The sequence below is a fragment of the Sciurus vulgaris genome (assembly GCF_902686455.1).
Source record: "Sciurus vulgaris genome assembly, chromosome: 11".
Lineage (NCBI taxonomy): Eukaryota > Metazoa > Chordata > Mammalia > Rodentia > Sciuridae > Sciurus > Sciurus vulgaris.
This window is the reverse complement of record NC_136472.1, coordinates 55,019,667-55,038,434: the sequence shown is the minus strand read 5'-3', so window position 1 is coordinate 55,038,434 and position 18,768 is coordinate 55,019,667. Positions and strand designations below refer to the sequence as shown.

The following is an 18,768-nucleotide window of genomic DNA, read 5'->3' as shown; positions in this document are numbered from 1 at the left end:
TCATGGCTGTAAGTGATGAGCAGACCTCTCCAGGTGTAGTGGGGGTATGGGAGAGATGGATGACAGGACTTCTGTCTGCTGGGTGAGAGAGGGAGGGCCGCTGACATCAGGCTCTGGCTGGAAGCCAAGCATGGGGACCTGAGATGCTGACAAGTGTGCCAGCATGGTGGGCCTGGTGGGTAGGGACCACACATTGCTAAGGGCTTTGAAGCCTCTCCTCTTTAAGGGGATGCTCAGGCATAGGGAGGAATGGCAGCAGGGGCTGGACAGACCCCAGAGCTGCTGGAGCCTCAGCCTGGGGCTGAGGGCTTATTGGTACCAGTGGGCAGTGCCTTCTGTGAGGCTGGGCTACCCCGCCAGGCTGACGCCAGGCTGGGTGGGGACAGGCTAATATTAGCTGGGGCAGCCCTGGACAGCTGAGCTCAGGGGGCCTTAGGAGCCAGCCTTGCTGCACCCAGGCTCAGATGCTGCTGTGGCCTGGGCCGCGGCAGCCAAATGAAGCTTTCTTAAGCCTGCGCAGGGCCTCAGATGCCCCTACCGCCCTGGCCCTACCCAGTCTCTTTCACTGCTGACGTGCCAGCCCTGCTCCTGCCTGCCCCACTGCCCATGATGTCCCCCATGTCCTCTGCTCCCCCGCCCAGTGCAGCATAGGAAGGCATTCCTCTCCCCACAGCCCTGTCTACAAGGCTGTCCATGAGTCGTGTCCGTGTCAGGGCTGCTGTTAGCATCCATTCATTATTCACTCACTCAGCAGATATTTACAAGCACCTACTAAGTGATAGGCACTGCTCTAGAGGCTGGGGATAGAGCCAAGAACAAAACAGTGAGAAATCCCTGGCCTTGAGTGCTTCTATTCCAGTGCAGGGAATTGAAACTGGATTTCGCAGCTGTATGGTCTGTCTGATGGTGACGACTGCCATGGAGGTTTGGAACGGAGGGAAGGTGCAGGGAGAGCTGGAGGTGGCAGTTTGAACTAGTGTGACAGGGAAGGAGGTGAGGGAGGGAACCATGTGATATCTGGGCAAGAGAAAGTGAGAGGTACAGAAGCCCTGAGCAGGCATGTGCCTGGGGTTAAAGGCAGTGAGGAGGCGTGTCCAGAACCAGGCTCAGAAGCCAGGGCTCAGTGGTAGTCAGAAAGGGTAGCACTCCTCACAGCCCCACTGGGCTCCTGACAATGGGTTCTGCTCTTGCTGGGGCCAGTCCTTGGGGCTCCCTGATCATGCCAGCACACAGCCTGGCTGTGTTCACATTCGCCTTGCCTCCTATAGCCACACGGGACTGCACAGCCTAGCCCTCCATGGAGGGCTGTCTGACCATAATGGGCAATCTCTGTCCTTTGTCTGAAGGTCATCTGTGCCCAGGGGAAGACAAGTTAGGCTACATAAGGCTGCCACCAGGCTGGTAGGTAAGCTATTTTCTGAGCTGAATGTGAGGCCAGAGAGGAATAGGTGAGGGGTCCTACCAGACCAAAACCATGCCAGCCCTTTCCAGTCCTGGAGCCCTCAAATGTTGCTCACTGGTTACACTCAGGTATGCTGAGAGAAGGTGGTTTAGAGGAGAGTTAGGGACCTGACTGGGACCAGACTGCCTAGCTCTTCTGATTATTAGCTGTGTGACCTCTACAGTCCTCAGCCACCTCAGCTTGCAAATGGGAATTATAAGAGGGCCCGCATCAAAGGGCTGTTGTGGGAATCTAATGAGACGTGATACAGAGAGCCTGGTACACAGCGCACACACGTGTGCAAGTTATACATTACGATCATTCTCATCATTTTTCAGATGATGCATCTTTGAAGGACGCTCTGCAGACAATGGTCTTGGCCCTCCAGGGAGGTTCTGGGAATACAAACGCAAAGTTTACAAAGGGGATTGTTGTAACTAGGGGGACCAGGCCTGCCTGGTGGTTCCCTGGCCTCTCAAGTGGTAGAGTGGCTCCCTTGGGCCTTGTCATCAGGGCAGAGTTGTGAAATACTTCAGACCACAGTTTCCGGCCAGGGCCAATGTCTTACCACTTAGAGATTAATTTTTTATGCTCAACCTCAGGGGCTCTCTAAGTTGCTTGTGAGGAACACTGTCACCTGCTGGGCCACCTAGAGCCAGCCAGAGTCCTGGGGTGAGGGCCATGGGATGGATTTGTTTTGTTTTCCAGTACTGGGAATCAAACCCAGGGTCTACTCATACACTAGAAAGCACTCTACCACTGAGTTATCTCTCCAGCTATCTCTTGGAAGCCTATGTGGCTGGTCAGCCTTATGTACTGTGTTCCCTGATGTTGCATTAGGTGCTCCTATCTTGGCCCCACACACCTGGAGCATGGCCCTTGCTTTTCTGGGCTTTTGTTTCCTTACCTATAAGTACACACAATGGCATCACCTACTTCTCAGAGAGGTTAGAGAATCCGGTATGACTGATAAAGAAAGAGGATCTGGGAGAGAGAAAACATGGCTCCAAGTAGGGCCATGTCCTGGAAAGAGACCACAGTCTAAAGGGTAGGAGGAGTGTGGGAAGGGATCAGAGGAGGGAGAGAGCACAGGGCTTTGGACCAGGTCAGGACTGGTTTTGGTCTCCCTTCTGCTCAGTGTAGAATTGCAGTGTGGAATCGGCAAGTGACATCTAGCTAAGCGTGTTTCTTCTTGCGTGAAATGGGGATGACAGTATGTACTTTGCAGCTAGGGCAAGTGTTCTAGGGGCAGAGTCCCCAGCACACTGCCTGGTGTCTGGGAGGCACTGACTGAGGATAAGTCCTGGCTACCTGGGGCACCCCTGTCACACCAGTCCTGGGCTCAGATCCCCCAGAGTACAGTGAGACTGAAACTGAGCCACAGAGACAGTGAGGTAGGCCTTAGAAGCCTCATTTGGTGGCCTCACAGTCTCAGGGCCACGAACCACCATCACCAATGATATATTTAGCGTCACAAAGGTCAGAAATGCCAGGCACTGGCTTCCCTTCTGGGTGGCAGGAGTTGTGTCTCCTGAGGCCTGGCTGTCACTAGCAGATATTTTTTCCCAGTCTGGGTAGTCAAGTGCAAGCTTGGGAGTTAGGAATCGCCAGGGTTTTCAGTAGCTTGCCGAGGCTTTGCATGTCCAGAATGCACTCCAGAGCCTGTTGGGCTGCCTTGGAAACCCACCCCCAGTTCTGCTCTCCACACCATGTACCCTTGGCCTCAGGCTCCTCAGCTCTCCCCCTACACCCTAGCTTCCCTGCCTGCCTTTGTGTATGCTGTCTCCTGCACTGAGATGCCCTCTCTTCCCCTCTGTGTGTCTGAACCAAACACATCCTTGGAGTCTGGTTTTGATGGCCCCTTCATGGTGGATCCTTTCCTGATCCCACTCCTGAAAGAACCTGCTGTGTCCTTAATGCTTCCAGAAAACTTTCCTGGCTTCAGGCCCCTGATTGATCCACTAACCTACTGAGGTCATATGTTCCTTGGACTCAACCACAACCTCTTGAGAGGATGAGGATGAGCTTAGTGATGGTGCCTGTTACTTCAGTAGCCTTTGCTGATGCAGTGTGCCTCACGACAGCCCTGTGAGGTATAAGAATTAGATATCATACTCATTCTATTGATGAAAGAAAAAATGGCCCAGAGCTATTAATATATTTGACTAAGATCATGGAGTTTGCAAGTGGTAGAAGAAGGATTAGATCCCAGATCTTCTTTTGGAAATGAAGGTAAACTCAAGCCAGGCCAGTGTTCCTTCCTGCTCTAGGATGCTGTGGTTCTGTGGTCAAGAATGACATGGTTGGGTGAATAGACAAGTGGATGAAAAGACGGATATGTGGGTGTGTGCGAATGAATGTATGAAAAGAAGGACACACAGATGGATAGATACACAGCTGGGTGGGTAACCGAAGGGACGGGTAAAGAAATGGGTGAATGGGTGGATGAATAGATACATTTCTATTGCTTGTCTTCAAGGTGGCAGAGGAAGTCCTGTCTCTCATTACATGAAAATGTCCTAGAGGACTTCAGAGTGGTAGGTAGGGTGCAGTAAATCAGCACACATGTGCAGTAATTGGGATTGCTACAGATGGGGCTGGTTTATGGAATGAGAGAGCTGGGAGATGGGCCGTGGGCTGGCCTGAAGAATTGGCCCACACTCGTGGTAAGAGACTCTGATGGAGGAGAAAGAACCAGGCCCAGGCATGAAAGAAGTTTCAGGCAGAGCCACATGACAGGGGACATCTAGAGTTTTCCAGACTAGCCTCTTCCTACAGCCACTGGAGGGCAGACAGTGAGTGGGGCATTGGCCTCTGAACCCCAGGCCACTCTGAGCATACCCGCTGTTTCATCTGTTTTGCAAAGAGATGGCCTCCTTCCTTCCCAGGCCCTACCCCAGTGAGCAGTAGCCCAGGCAGGGTGTGCCTGAGGTGGCAGTGCAGCTCTGCTGGCAGAGGAGCTGTCACTGAGGAGAGGACCCTCCTGGGGCCTTGGAAGACCTTGATTTGTCTACACAAAGATTCACCATCTTCCTGTTGCTTTTGCTGTCACCCTTAGCATCTAGCCATGAGCTCCAAGGCACTAGCTAGTTCTAATTGCCTGATGGAGGAAAGAGACCCTGGGCATGGGTGGCCAGCAGTTGAGCTTGGCAGTGCCTAGAGGAAGGCATCAGCGCTGTGGGCCTGGAGCATGTTCTTTCAGCTGGAATTCAGGCTCTGCATTTGCATAAGGCGCAGCACTGAGAGCTCCAGGCTCCCTCCCAAAACCCTGCTCTAGTGTTCTCCAGCACCAAGCTGCACCCCCCCCCACACACATACACTGGCCCTGGCGATCTCCCTGGGAAACCAGGTCCTGATGAGTGCCTGGTGCACAGCTAACTGCTCATTACAGTCACGGCTGCAGCTAAGTATAGCTACAGCACACACAAGACTGAGACAACAAGGGAAAACCTTTCCATAAAAAAGCCCCACATGCAGACACACAGACATCTGCATACACGTGCTACCCACATTCATGCACACAATGACCTTGCACACACACAAACATACTTTCACCAATACAAGGCTTACTTGTTCATTTGTTCGTTCGTTCATTCATTCATTCATTCATTCATTCATTCATTCATTCAATGTGTGTTGGGGGGCTAGGAGAGTGGTTAAGAACATGTGTTCTAGAGCCAAGCAAAACTGAGTTGTAATTTCTAACTCCATCACTTCCCTGTTGTAGGACCATGGGACACTTAACCCTGAGCCTCAGTTTCCTTCTTTGTAAAATTGGGAAGATGACTACATTGCAGACCTAAGAGCTGGTGTAGGGCTAAATAAGATGCTCACATAAGAGCATCTTGCGGGGGATGGGGGTTCCTAGCTTGGGATCAGTGTCAATACATGGTAGATGTCCTCACCATCACTAACAAGTACCTACTATGTGCCTTGCTCTATGCTGGAAGCATTATTTTAAAAAGTTATTTCTGGAAGTGGTTGTGGAAATGGGACCTGGTGCATAATAGGTGTTCAGTAAATATTTTACAATTATATGAAATTAAAAAAATTCATGAGTGCCACATCAATGTGTGTCCAGATGTCCTCAGAACTTTCTTCTCTCGGGAAGAATCCACTCTCACTTGTCTGTCTCAGGCCAGTCAGCAGTCAGTGGTTGGAGCCCATGGTTGCCACCTTGAGCCAACCTACCACAGTGGGTAGTATCCAGTCTAGATGGAGCCCCAGAGCTGTAGGGGGGGGACCCTGGATTCCGGGGCCTGGAGCTCTGCTCTTGGCTGACACAGGCCTTGGGCAGCTCTGTCAGAACTCCAGCTAGGCTGCCACATAGGCTGGGGACTCTGGCCTGGCATGAGAAAGGTTCTGTCTGCTGGGAAGGGATATAGATCCAGACTGGGAACAAAACAGTCTTCAGGATTTAGATATACTGTCACTGTTCCCAACCTTTGAATAAACCGGCTGCTAAAACTGCCCAGGCCATCTCCTCCCATCACACCTCCTCAAAAAGAAAGTGACATTTCCTAGTGCTTTTTTAAGCCCAGGCTGGCTGGTCCAGGCCAGGGTGTGGGGTGGGGAGGGAGCGGGTAGCACTGGGAGTCACACAGCCTGCGTCTGTCCTCACCTTGAGTGATCTCAAGACACTGGGAATAGACATGGTCTCATCTCCTCGCCATGCATTCCAGATTCCAATTCTAATGTGCAGATGCCAGATGCTCCACTCCAGTGCCTGCATCCAGGTTTCGATTTCTACATTCCAGTGCCAGTTGTGCCTCACGGGTAGGACCCAGGCTGTTGAACTACACCATGAGTAGCTTGCCAATCTGCTGAGAGGGGAGGATACATCTTCCTCCTCTCTGGAAAGGAATCCTGGTGACCTTACACCCATTCTCCATGGATGACATGTGTAGCATGTTCATGGCTGGTGGGGATGCAGGTCTTTGTTCACTGACTGTACCCATTGTCAAGGAGATGAAAGTGATTATGCCTGCTGCCAGTGTAGACATGAGTCTGCAGTCAATCAGTGCACCCATTGCCAGTGAAGACACAAGTTTGCTCTCAATCACTTGTCCACTGTCAGTCTGACAGACTGTCTCTGTGGAGACAGAGTGTGCCCATTGCTAATGAGAACATAGCTAAATGATTAGAGATTGTGTCCACGGCCCATCTAGTCACAGATTTCTGGACAGAGATAATCCTTTTGCCAGTTTAGTTGTTAGGTGTGCAGTCAGTGTGGTCAGTGCCAGTGTAGATACATGTCTGAAATCAACAATTATACATATTGCTAGTGTAGATGCAGATATGATCTCAATGAACCAGTGATTGTGCATGCTGCCTGTGTAGACAAGGGAAAGGATCCAACTGAGAAGTGGCTTACTCCCTAAGGAGGTTGCAGGGAGCAACTATATACCCATTATGCAGACAAGGGATTGAGACATGTAACCTAGGATAGGTATCTGTGACCTTGTTTGCCTGGATAAGAAGCTGTTCGTGCTTAACTGTGCTCCCTGGTTCTGGAGAAGCAACCTCCCTTCTCTTACTAGTTGGACAGTTTGGCTGGACCTTCACACAGGTCCAGGCCAGAGCCTAGAGTCAGCTACCACAGAAGCCTCACCTTTGAGACAGGGAAGAAACAAACAATAAATGTAAACACTGAGTAAATCAGAGAGTACAGATTACTGATACTCATCCAACTGGACTTGTAAAATGGATGGATATTATCATATATAAGTTATACTTCAGCAAAGCTGGAAAAAGTTAGTGTATTAGAAGATGATGTGTGCTGTGAGAGGAAGTAGAGGAAGGAAAACAGATTACCAAGAGGTGCTTGTTGAAATTTTAACAGGATGGTCAGTGTTGGTCTCATGCAAATGGACCATGGGGATGCTGGGGGAAGGGCGTTTTGGGCAGGGGGAGAAAGAGCCCTAAGGCAGGCATGTGTCCAGCATGTTTGAGGAACATGTCTGAAGATGTGGGTGTGACTAGAGGGAGTAAAGAAGATCATGATAGGAGAGGAGGTCAGAGGGGTGAGGGAGGCACACACTAAGCAGGGGTCTGCAGGCCATTTCAAGGACCTTCACCCTGGCAGGGTTTGGAGCAGAGGATAAGGCAGCTGGAGAGAAGTTTTTAAAAGATCATATGGCAGCTGCATTGCCAACAGTCCTAGACACCAGGAATGTGACAAAGTAGGAAACAGGTTAAGAGACTATGGCCACAACCCAGTGGGAATGATGGTGGTGGGGATGTGGGTGGTGGCAGAGGGGGCAGGGATAGGGCTTGGAATCTGGATTTAGTCTAAGCAGAACCACCAGGATTTCCTTACAGATTAAATGCGAGGTGTAACAGAAGGAGAGTTGTCAAGGCTGACTGCAAGGGTTTTGGCAAGAATGTCCTGGAAGGACGGAGGTGCTGTCTCATGAGGTGGAGAAGGCTGCGGGGGTGCGGGGGTGCTCAGGAGTTCAGCTGACATGCTGAGTTTGAGCTACTGGAACTCCCCCTGGAGATGCCAGGAACGTGGGTGCGGGAGTCCTGAGTTCAGGGGAAGTGCTGGGCCAGAGGGTAACACTGGGGAGTGAGTGCTGTGTGGTGGGATCTGAATGGGGGATGGAGCCAAAGTCATGAAATGAGCCCATCATGAGGGAGCCGAGTGTAGATAGGGAAGAGGCATGCCAACTGACCGAGCGGCCAAGAAGGCTGGGAGGAGAGGCTGGCAAAGGACACCAAGAAGGAGCCGCCAGGGAGGTGGCAAGAAAATCAGGTGAGGTCCTGGGAAGTGAAACAGAAAGGATTGAGTGATCAGCACTGCTAGTTTGGGTGTTGAGTCTAGGGACATGAGGACAGAGAATTGTCCCCATTCTCTGTTCGACTACTCTTCCTTACACCTTGCATTTCCCTTCTGGATTGTTTCCATCCCTCTGACCTCTGCACAGTTGTCACTTCCTCTTGGAAACCACTCTAACCCCAAGGCTTCTTAAAGGCCCATCAAATGCCTTGTACATCCCCCTTGGGGCTCCTGTCACCACATACAGGCCCATATGACTATGTGATAAATGTCAGTCCCCCACCAGGAGCTGTGGTTATTTTTGCTTGCCCTGTAGCCAGTGCCCTGTGCAGGCCTGGGATAAGGTATAAATGTTTGTTGGAGGGATAGCAGTTGGGCAGTCGGCTGTGGTCCTCCCAGGCTATGTCCACTGCCCTCCTCTACATGTTCCTACTAGAGCCGTTTTTTTAACCTCCTGCAAACACTTAGATACACACACAGGCGCACACCTGTTGAGAGTCAGGATCCCTTACAAAGCAGGCACACAAGTGAGCACTCGGGGGACACTTCCAAGTGGATTCCTGGTAGACCCCATACCTAGCTCCTCCATGTTACCTGGAGCCTCAGTTTTCTCATTTACTGGGTGGGGTAATCAGGACTGTCCTGCTGTGCGTGTTGGCGGGGATGGAGGTGAGGGTACATTCATACGAGATTCAAAAAGTGAGGACGTGTTGTAAACTGAAGAAGGCTGTGCCCATTGTCAGCGCTTCCTGGGATGGTGTGAAAGCATTTGTAAGGGGAAATACTGGAGCAGAGTGGTTTTACAGTCAGAGACTTGGTTTCTAATCCAGCTTGCCACTTCCAAACTATGTGGGGTATTTTTTGCTACTCTAAACCTCAGCTTTCTTATCTGCAAAATGGAGGTAATGATATTTCCTTCAGAGAGATAAATGAAATAATGTTTGTAAAAAACTTGGCCTCAGGTGAGCATGAAGTTATTACTTTAGAACAGAGCACAGTGTGGCTCAACAAAGCTAATTACTGCTCTAACCAAGATGGCTTGAGGATGGACAGGGTATAATGTGGCATCCACTGGCCACACGCAGAGAGTGCTTAACACAAGCAGGCCCAAGGTGAGTGTGGGGGAGGGGAGGAAGCCTGGCCTGCAGTTGGGCTGGCTCAGGGGTGCACGTTGGGGCATCTGCGGGTGTAGACAGGGCTGTCACAGGGATGAAGAGGAGCAGGGATGTTCTGGTGACCCCACCAGAGGTCTCCCATTTCTGGGAGAAAGGGGCAGAAGTTGACTTAACCAAGAAACAAATTCATGTCTCTCAAAAGTGTTGAAAGGCAGAATGAGTGACCTTGTAGGTGCCCCCTAACTGATGGTGACCAGCAAGACATCCGTCTCAAGGTCTCTGCACAGGGGATCACGAACTGCTCTCTGGAGGCCCGTGTATAGCTCCTCCTTATTCACTTCCTGCTCTGGGGTCTCATTCATGTATTTCTTATTCTAATTTGTGGTTTTCTTTAATAAAAAGGTTTGAGGCAATAAGACTCACCTATACCAGAACCCTTAAAAGTAAATCAGAAAAGAAAAGAGAATATTTTAATGAAAAGAAGAAATAGCTATACCCTAAACCCAGGTAAAGTATTAACCCAGAATTTTTTTTTTTATTGTAAACAAATGGGATACATGTTGTTTCTCTGTTTGTACATGGAGTGAAGGCATACTATTTGTGTAATCATAAATTTACATAGGGTAATGTTGTTTGATTCATTCTGTTATTTTTTCCCTTCCCCCAACCCCTCCCACCCCTCTTTTCCCTCTATACAGTCCTTCCTTCCTCCATTCTTGCTGTCCTCCTTAACCCTAACCCTAAACCTAACCCTAACCCTAACACTAACCCTTCCCACCCCCATTATGTGTCATCACATCATTCGTCCTTTTAGCCCAGAATTTGACATCAAATTTAACTGAGCTCCCTGGAAGTCAGTGCAAAAGAGGAAACATGAAGAATTGCTTGATTCTTCCACTGACAGAAAGCAGACAAGGACACTGGGGACACAGGCTTGTCCTGATGTAGAAGAAGAGTGTCCCATGTGGTATTCTGGTGTATTTCTGAGTCTGAGATGCTACTGAGAAGTGTAGGAAGATCATGCTATCTCCTCACTTTACTGTCTGTTCTGGGAAACTCTCAGGCCAAGAACAGGGAGGACGTGGGCTCCTGACAGGGTCTTCCTGGCCTGTGGGACTATTGTGGGGCCCTCCTTGACAGCACGGACCCATTCCCTTAAGGCCCCTGTGCCCCTGTGTTGCAGTGGCTGACAAAAGTTGGAACCATATTGGAGTGGCCAGATCTAGCTCATGGGGCACAGCCTTGATGGTTTGCACTAGGCGGCCTGTGTCCAGCCATCTGACTGCTTATAGGAGCTTATGGGAAGAAGTGTGGTGCTGTGGAGCAGGGTGGGACTGACCCCACCTCTGAGGCCTTAACAAGATTCTTTCCTCTCTAGACCTCAGACTCCTTAACAGAAAGTAGTCATGATAACAAAATTTGCCTCACTGGGCTGACATGAGGTTTAAATGAGCCAATGTTTGGAAAGTCCCAGAAGCAGAGACTGCTCACCACTGGTGAAGTTGCTTTCCTTCGTCTTGTTTCCAGAATTGGGCCTGAAAGTTGGCAGGCAGCTCTGGCTCAACCCCGACTGGTCATGTGACCTCGGGTGTCCTTTCCTTCTGAGTCTCTTGATCTCTTGGCCTGGCCTGAGGCAGGGGCTCATGTGGAAACCCTGTAACCATGATGATGCTAAGTCTCGCTCCCTCTGAGGACTGCAGGTCAGTGCTGGGTCTTGGATATGGCCTGGCCTTGTCCACAGGAAACAGGCTGTGGGGATCAGGCCATGGGCTCTCCGGAGACTGTCACTTGCTCCTGATCTGTGGTTAGCAGGCAAGTGGCAGCAGGAGCAGAACAAATGAGGGGAGGAAACTTAATGACACACATTTCTCCCTTTAGCTTTTGCTGCTGTTCCTCACCCCGCTTCCTATCCTCTGCTCCCCGGTAATTTCAGCAAAACAAAACCGTAATGCTGTGTTGGGGGTTCTGTGGAGGACTGCTCCAGCCCAGCTCCCACAAGGCCTGTGTGCAGGAAACTAGCCTTTCTCCCAGCCCCAGAACTCCCTGGTGGGGAAGTCCCAGGCCCTGGCCATTTCGTCCACACCCCTCAATTTTATCTTACTTCCTGGAATGTGTTATTATTGTCCCCATTTTAATAATGATGGCACTGAGTCTCCAAGAGATTACACATCTGCGGTGACATCCTGCATGGCAAAACTGGGATTCCATCTCAGGCTCTAAGCTGATCTGGGCCTCTGCTGTTCAGTGCTGCCTCCTGCCCACCACCTAACACAGTTCTTGGCTCATTGGAGCTACCTGGCATTTGTGTCTCATCTGGCCTTGTGGATCCTAAATGCCAAGATGGGGATGGTGGCATCAGAGTCACCTGAGGCACAAATTAGAGGTGAATTTCTGCTCCCACCCATAACTACTCCGAGTCTGGAGCAGAGACTGCGTTGTATCTCCACTTGCTCATTCTTCCCCACATTCACTGATGTCCCCTCACACAAGCCTCTTCCCTCTCCTGTCTTCTTTCCTCACAAGTTGTCTCCAGGGGAGATTCTTACTCCCAGTTCTCTGCCCACCCTTCTAGGGGTTCTGGGTTTGCACCTCACCAACTTCTTGTTACTCAATCTGGAAACTTCTTTGACCTAGGCCACTGGAGCGTCTTTCCCCTGTACTCCAGGTCAAGGGCTGGCCCTCACAGGACAGCTTGGTCACTGTGCTGTGCTACTCTATCAGGCTGGTTGGGAGTTAGCCTCCGCCCCACTCATACTCCATGGGCTGAGTGTGGGTCTGGAATGACTCTCTTAAGGACAGTGGCAGTGTTTCAGGCCTTAGTCCCCCAGATGCCTTATAGCTCAGAGGTTCCTAGTCCATGGCTGTAAGATTCTAGGCTTTTCTACATCACAGGTGCTCTGATGCTCAGTGCAGGGGTGTGGCAGGAGAACCAGGGCAGGGGGGTAAGAGGTGGCGTTCTGCAGGACTGACGGTGGGCTGGAACGCCCACCTCCGACCCTCTGTAAGTTGTTCAGTTTTATCATCAAAGCCACCTGGGAGGCAGGGGATGAAGGCTCAAAAAGGGTCTGGAATGTTCCAAGGTCACCCAGAGACAAGCCAGACCTGAAAATCAGGTTGGTCCACTTTAAGATGTTGTCATTTCTGCCCCAGTTGCTGCCTCCTTTGGCAGAGGGATGTGAGCTGCTTTTGGCCTGGGATCTAGAAGGCAGGTGGCACCTGGGGAATTCAAGAGACCTGGAGGGTGGGGAGGATACTTGCCTGCACAAAGGCTTACAGGCCACAGTGACAAAAAACTCACTCTGGAGCCCAGTGAGGGTGTTTCTGGAGAAGGTGGTTCCCATCTCTGGGCATCCTGAGAGTCTGCAACCTTGGATAGGTCCCATCCTTCACTGTTCTCCATTTCTCCATTCCCACCAGTTGGGCAACCTCTTCATAGACTTCTTGCAAACCTCCTCTGTCTTGGTGCCCTGGGTGTCTAGTGATCACATTTCCACGAGTCCATCACACCACTGACTTATGACATGCCATTACTTCAATAACATGACCACATTCAGGATGTGGGAAGAAATATTATTCTAAGGATTTATGCATGTTATATTTTAATGTCCAAAATGTGCATCTTGGGGTGAAAATGTGATGGGACGCCTTGCCACCTTGGGATTTCCCCAGCCCAACTGTCAGGGTGGCCCTTTCCAGATGTGACCTAGGTCTAGGATCATGAAAACAAATCTAGTGAGGCAGGCAGTTATCGCTATCTCTGGGGGTCTGGACTCTAAGGCCTGTCTGCTGCCTGTTGTCCTGGCCCCACACCAGTTTGGATCCCAGGATCGAGAGTGTCAGTATGGGGAGTAGGGATTCTGAGCTGGATACTGCCCAGCCAACTTCCCTGCCACCTTCTGCCAGGTCAGCTCAGGGGCCTTTTCCCTATCCCACCCTGTCTGTCCTTCTCCTTGGCATGTGAGTGACCATCTCTGGGATGGAAAAGGGTCAAGACCCTGGACTGAGTCCAGAGTACCCAGCCAGACCCTGATCTTGCCAGGTAATAGTCCATACGTGGGCACACACTGTAAACCATGCGTGGCCACATACATGCGCATGCATATGCATGCATACACACACTGCTCCACGCTTTGCCCCCCATGTGCACACTCACATGCACACCACAAACCATACATGTCCCTGAATTTGCATACACCCAAGCATGTACACACACACACACGCCCCATCTCATACAGAGTTCCATACCACTCATGCATGCATACACGTACATACCACAAGCCACACATCCTCACCCATGTGCAGACATATGCACACACATGTGCACACATATGCCAAAACTCACAGCCCCATATATAGATGCACACATAGCACAAAGCATATATATTCTCATAGGTGTGTATAGTTGTGAGCACATGTCTATATACATGTGTACAAATCATACGTCTGTATGTATGTAGACATGTACACATAAACATACCACACCTGTACACATGTGCACAAAGCCACACACATGCCAAAAGCCTTATATAGCCCCATACGTGCTTCCCGCTGCACACATTTCTCCACATACATGCACGCACACGCCACTCGACACCTACCCTCACACACTCACACACACCTCGTATTGTCCTCCACCCACATGTCTCCAACCCACATGAATCACACACAGCGACCACTTAAGCAAAACTCTGTGCAGAGGCCTGGAGTTGGTCACAGAGGACACTTGTGCCGTGCAAACCCCTGCTCTGCGTTTACACGCTGCCTGCCAACAGGCTCCCACAGGGCACGATCCCTGCGCACTGCACTCGCTCTCCTGCTCCAGCACCAGGGAACGCACAGGGAGCTCCTCCCGCCCGCCTGCAGGAGCCAGCAGGGAGGAGCAGAGAGAGCAGGAGCCCCGGGGACCCACACACAGTGCCCTGGCCTCTGCAGCTTCATGGTGAAAGCATTGAATAGAACAGAAAAGAGACTGTATCCCAAAGAGCCCCTTTCCCTCACCCTCCCTGACAGCACTGGCCAGTCCAGCACACTGCGGGCATGTCCAGCCCAAGGAAGTCCAGACAAGTCTAATTCAGTTTCCAAACCCAGCTCAACTGACAATTTATTTAGGACAATTGCCCATCCCGTCTGCTCTGCATCACTGACTCCACATGGATTAACTCGGACGCTGCACACCCCCGCCGGGCAAATTTAATTAGGTGGAAAAATTGACCTGAAGCCTCTGGGGGCCTGGGGCCTGGATATCAGCCAGGGCTCCCCTGGTTAGCCATCATGTGTCCCCCCCCCAACACACACACACTGCCTGCAACCTTGCTGTGTTTCAAAATCCTCAGAAAGGACCAAATCCAACCCTCACTTTAACCTTGATGAAATTGAGGCCGAGAGAGGGGAAGTAGCATGCCAAGGTCACACAGCAAGTGAGCAGCCAGGCCAGAATGCAGAATGTTAGTCCCTGCACCATGTTACAACCAGCACCTTATTCCTGAAACAATGAACTGCAAGAACATGGATCCCCACAGCGAACCCCTGAACCACTCTGAAAGGCACGCACAATTTTCTGAGGATGAGTGTGGCATAAATAATTCATAAATGAAAGTCATAGCACATATTGGTCATTTTAATAGATAGTAAATTGCCTTTCTGATTTATGGTTTCAGGGGTGGAGTTATGATAAAAATAACTTGGTGATTTATAAAACATCTTCTTAAGTCAACAGATCGTTAGTAGGTTTGTCTGACTTTACAGCCAACAGCCTCACCACCCAGGTTACCATAGAAATGGGATGCCTCGCTCTGTTGCCATGGCTACCACTTTCTAGAACACAATTGGTGGGTCTCTCACGGTTAGTGATTTGGTTCTGGAAAAAATAAAAAGAGCCAGAAACTACCAGCTTGGGTTTATGTCACATTGTCAGGCAATCTCTCCTACATTGTCTTGAAATTTTACAGGGCAGTCATTGAGCTGGCCAGGTGGCATGACAGTTGCCCCTTGGCTGGCTGGCAAAAGTCCATTGGTGCCTCTAGTCAGACTAGTAGTCCAGAAGGAATGGGCCTCACAATTGGCTCTGGGTGTGGTGGGGCTCATCTACTGCAGGGGTGGGATGGAGGAAACAAGGCCTGGCAGGTGATGGGAGATCAGAAAACCCTGGGATGAGGAGCAGGACCTAGGGACAGGGAATCCAGGAGCAAGCACTGCCTGAGCAGGTAGGCTGAGGCGTCAGGGAAAGCCAAGGAAACAGAGGCAAAGAGAGCTATACCTACCTATGGTGTGGGGGAGAGATGACAGTTACCTCCCCATGGGACAGGGTGGGCAGAGCAGCGCCTGGGGTCTGTGTGTGCTTGTAAGTATGCTGTATGGTGCCATCACCACATCATCTGTGCTCGAGTGTATCTGCATGAGTTGTGTGTGTGCACATGTATGTGCACCTCTCCATACAGCACCTGAGTGTGTCTGACTGGTGTGCAGTGACGTGAGTCAGTAAACTCTACGTGGGCTCCTCACGTTCTCTATGTGTGACCAGGCATTGAGTTGTGGTTCTTGTGCCCTTGTGCTCAGTGTTGGTACTTAGGTGATAGGTGAGGTGTGTTCTCTGGGTGGTATTGTGTCTGTGGTCTGTGGGTGACAATGTTTTGTGTTTCTGGGTGATGGGGTTGGAAGGCAAACAGCTCATGGGGTACAGCCCCCCATCCTTGCCCGGGGGGTGACAAGCCCAGGGTCCTGCAGCTGATGCTCAGGGCTTGTAATCCTGGGCCTGCTAAGCAGCACTTCCCTCCCTGCCAGGGGTCAGCTGATCCCAGACCTAGGCTCATGCCCATACCCACGCCCTTCCCTGTCCCAATGGCTCAGCTCCCCAAATAAGTTCAGAACTTCTCTTCAGTGGGTAGTGAGGAGGAGGCCAGGTAGGGATGCAGGCTGGGCCACCAAAGATGCTGTTGTTGCTGGAGCCCAACCATGAAGCTGCTCCTGCCCCAGATCCTAGCAAGTTCTAGGATACAAGCCCTAAGAATGATTTTGGTGTGTCTGGACTCCTGCCTGTGGACCCAGGTGCCATGCTCTGTCTGTCACAAGGGACAGCAAAGCCTGCTCTCAAGGAGTCTGGGCAGTCGGTGCCAAGCTCCAGGATGGAACAATCCAGACATAATCAGGCCAGCTGCGAAGGGGGCAGGGCTGTGTTCTTTTTCCCCAAGAGCTTTGGCGGCTTGGAGGTCAAAGAACTCAGGTTGCAAAGCTTGGTAAACCTGGGTCCAATCTCAGCTCCTCACTGGCTTTCAAACCTCAGCTTAGTCCCTGAACATCTTGGTACCTGGCTTTCCTCTGTAACATAGGTCAGTGCAAGAATTAAAGGTGCATGGTAGGTCCTCAAGCTCTGCTTTCTTCCTTCCTGTGCTCAGCCAGCTCTAGGAATGAGCAGAGAGAACTGGAGGCTTGACCGCTCTCGCTTTGGCTGTGTCCTTGGTTGCCCTTCTACAGTCTCTGGGCTTGGGACAATGCTGGAGTCGGAGGGAGTCAGGGGCAGCTTCTTCCACAGCCCTCTAAGGGTCCCCTCAGAACTGAAGGTTTCTGGGACTCTATTACAGAGGATGGCCAGGCCTTGAGGCAGCAGAGGCCAAGAAAGCAAGCACTCAGGGAGCTTCCGGCAGGGCAGAAGGCCCAGCCTTCACTCCTCCAGCTCTTCCAGGAGAAAAAAATCTTAGTGTGTGGCTCTAGGCTTGGTTTCTTCTGCCTTCCCTCCATTCCCCCACTCCTTGGGCAGTCAAGACCAAGGTACAGTTACTCTCTGACAACCAAGGACTTTTCTACACTAATCTTACAAGACCTGACCTCCTTCTGGGCCTCAGTTTCCCTGTCAGGATGTATAGTGTGGCAGGGCAAATGAAAAGAGAGTTCTGAGGACCTGCACGAGCACCCTGGGAGTTAGAAGGCTCCTGGGATATCAGTGCCCTGCCATGAGCCTCCCCAAGCACTAAAGAGCCACAGTTGGAGACAGATTCTCTGCCTCCCGAGGGTGAATACAGAGACTCCGTGGGGAGTCCCTTTATTTACTGCCTCATAAAGACCACAGTGCCAATGAGAGCCTCACCCCAGGGAAAGGGATATTAATGAAGGAGGAAAGGGATCTTCCCAGACAGAGCAGAAGGAATGCTCTCCCATAGAAGAACAGCAGGTACAAAGCGCCATGAAGATGGGGAGACACTGGTCAGAAATGGCAGAGAGTTTCACATGGTATGATTGTTGGGGACATGTAGAAAGAGGACCCTGAAAAGCCAAGTGAGGCCAGGGCATGGGGAGCCTCATGTTTCAGGCTAGGGAGTTTGGGTTTTTCTCTGTGGGTAGCATGGGCAGCTGGCATGGGCAGGGCTGGGATTCCCGTGGGAAGCTCCTTCTGATAGCTGTGTGGCTGGGACTGAAGCCTTAAACCTGCTTTGATAGCGGTCGCCCTGTTGAGAGAGAACACAAAGGAGGATGGATGTGGGAGGGCTCAGGACGAGGGTGTCCTGGCCGGTGGTGCAAGAGAGGAGATACCTCCTGGCTTCACCTTTGGTCAGATCAGGAGCCCCAGGTGCCATGGGCTGTGCCTCTGGGATACCCTCAGACACTCACAGGTGCATATTCCTCTCCACTTAGGAAAAGGCCCAGGCAAGGGGCCCCACCTATCCTTAGGGAGTCTGGATTGTGAATGCCAAGCTCCAAAATGGAGCCCCTAGAAGAAATCAGGGACTAGACACCCAGTAGATGGTTTTTTTTTTTCCCCCTAGTCCTAGAGATTGAACCCAAGGCCTTGTACATTCTAGGCATGTGCTCTACCACAGAGCTACATCCCCGATCCAGGGATGTGCTTTTTGTCTCCAAGAGCTTTGGTCACTCTGGTAATGGAAATAATTCTGGAGCTAGGTGAACTTGAGTCTGAGGTGATGGCCTCTTCCAGTTAGGTGCCTCTGCTTCGCTTTCCTGACCTTTCTTTGTGGCCTCCCAGGTATGAACTATCTGTACCTTGAAGAAAGAGCTTTCTGGAGTTGGAAAACCTAACCTCAGTCTCTACCTGCCTCTCTCAAGGGTGCATAAGTCATTTACCTTTTCCCAGCCCTACTTGGGGCTAGAGGGCTCATTTTTAAGTCCCATGCATTATACTCGTCTCTGTATATGCCCTTCACCCTTAACTAGCAGGGGAACTCCTGAGGTTGGACAGAGGCTCTGTTCAACTCTATGCTGGGTATAACCTTGTGCCCAGTGAGGAGTGCCAGAAAGAAAGGGTGGACGAATGAACCAATGGATGGATGAACAACAGGTGGAAGGAAAGGAGTGGGAACAAGAGGAAGGAGTAGTAAAAAGAAAAGAGGTGAGAAGGGAAGAAGAATGATGGATGAAAGAGAAGGAAGGGTAGAACAAACAAAAGAAGGAGGGCTGGAAGGAGTATGGATGGGTGAACAGATGGA

General features: G+C 51.0%; 1 protein-coding gene across 1 annotated transcript in view; it reads left to right on the top strand.

The window, feature by feature from the left end:
• The window catches only part of KCNC1 (potassium voltage-gated channel subfamily C member 1), a 44,056-nt gene that overhangs the window by 13,066 nt on the left and 12,222 nt on the right, over positions 1–18,768 (top strand). The gene's annotated exons all lie outside the window — the stretch shown is intronic.